Here is a 1,921-nt window from a genome sequence, read left to right as displayed (position 1 = left end):
CGATGGGCCGAAAGGCCTCTTCTGCACTGTGTGATCCTGATTCTGTGAGTTAGGCTCTTTTTGGTTCCTTTTTAAAGGAAACTTTTTATTTATTTGCCTACACCCATGTTAGATTCCCGTGCGCGGCACAGTATTCCCCAACCGAGAATCTACTCTCGATTGTCTACCTGTGTCACTTTGCAAGACACAGTTGTGGTCTCAGGTGATGTATCTTCTGTCCTATGTCCCTCCCACCTTGTGCCTGAGGGGTGTGATCATTTTCTAGCCAGGAACTATACTTGACTCAAGATAGAGATCAGGAGCTGTCAGTGTGCAGGATCATAGTTTGAAAGCTTCACATGGCATCAAACTACAGCTTGGGGAGGATCTTCCGGTCAGCGGGCGGGGGTGGGGCCCGCTTGGTGACGCGTAAAATGACGCGGGATGACGTCAGGCAGAACTCCCGACGTCACCCTGTGTCATTTCCATTTTCAGGTCAGCGGGGGCGCAGCCGAATCAGCTGTGCGCCCACCAACCTGTCAATGGCCTATTGAGGCCATTAATAAACCAATTTAGGTAATTGACAGGGGCGGGATGAGGTTTCATGAGGGTTTTCAAATATTTAATAAAGGTTTGAGTAAAAGTGATGGACATGTCCCAACTCATGTGACAGTGTCACGTGAGGGGACATGTCAGGGAAATTTTTTCAACATTTGCCTTAAATGTTTTAATTATCAGGTGACCTCCCTGAGGCAGCACTTAGCCTCAGGGAGATCTGTGCGTTCTTCTGCATAAGAGCGTACTCCTGGCTGAGGGAATTCCAACCCCCCCAACCCCCTCACCCACACAGGGAGTGCATAGCGCTTCCTGGTGGGCATCACGCTGGGCGGGCCTTAATTGACCCACCCACGTAAAACAGCAGCGCCCCCCCCCGATTGGGGGCACCAATCAGAAGCACACCTGCCCGCGCCCGCTCCTGCGCTTCCCCCTCAACGGGGAAAAAATTTTCCCCTTATGTTTAACATAGCACAATACTTCTCCTTTCGATGAGGCACACATATTCCTTCCATTTCTGCTCATGGCTCCAACTGAGCTACCCCTGGAACCAATTCCATGTCAGGTTCTGAATTCTTAAAAAGCTCTTTCCGGGAAAGCCTACTGCACCGAGTATTCCCAGGAGGTCTCCCATCCAAGTATTAACCAGGCCTGAGTCTGCTTAGTTTCCAAGATCAGGTGTTTTCAGACTAGTATGGCCATCGGCAAGCTTACTGCACCTGGTATTCCCAGGCAGTCCCCAAGTACTAACCAGGCCTGAGTCTGCTTAGCTTCTGAGATCAGATGAGATCAGTTTTTTTTTCAAACTAGCATGGCCGTAGGCGTAAAGGAGAACGCAATTTACACCCTGTTCCAAAGAAGAGCCATATTCAACATGAAATGCTAACTCTGTTCCTCTCTCCATAGATGTTGCCAGGCCTACTGGCTTCTTCCAGCACTTTCTTCGTTTTTATTACAGTCTCCACCTGTTTGTGGATGCCAAGATATTCGCTTGCTGAGCCCACCACTTTCATGACCTCCATAATATATTAATAGAGAGCAAGATGAGGAATACTGAAGGACACAGTTGGGCCTTACTTGGGTAGGGGGATTGTCCAGGTCAACATTTGTTGTCCCCACCCACCATGGTAATTACAAGACCCCCCACTGAGAGAAATCAAACACAATTCCACATGATATGAAAACCAAGCCCCGATATGCAATAGGTCTTGTATTGATGTTGCACTCTCTTTGGTAGCATTCTGGCACAAGACCTACATTCTAAATCTCTCAGTCTGTCATTGTAACAACAGCGGGATTCAGCTTGGAAAACGCGGTCCCCTCACCGCTGGCTACATGAACGAGTTGCTATACCACTGACATTTAAAAAAAGAACACAGTACTGTCT

The 1,921-nt window shown here is 48.4% G+C and overlaps 2 pseudogenes; both read right to left on the bottom strand.

Moving 5' to 3' along the window:
* Positions 1 to 1,131: 1,131 nt before the first annotated feature.
* LOC144689138 (5S ribosomal RNA) lies at positions 1,132 to 1,240 on the bottom strand (annotated as a pseudogene).
* Position 1,241: 1 nt separating this feature from the next.
* LOC144689062 (5S ribosomal RNA) lies at positions 1,242 to 1,357 on the bottom strand (annotated as a pseudogene).
* Between the last annotated feature and the right edge of the window lie 564 nt (positions 1,358 to 1,921).

This window comes from Cetorhinus maximus, chromosome 1, assembly GCF_964194155.1.
Source record: "Cetorhinus maximus chromosome 1, sCetMax3.hap1.1, whole genome shotgun sequence".
Lineage (NCBI taxonomy): Eukaryota > Metazoa > Chordata > Chondrichthyes > Lamniformes > Cetorhinidae > Cetorhinus > Cetorhinus maximus.
Note: the sequence above shows the minus strand (reverse complement) of the source record. Positions and strands in the feature narration are given on the sequence as shown.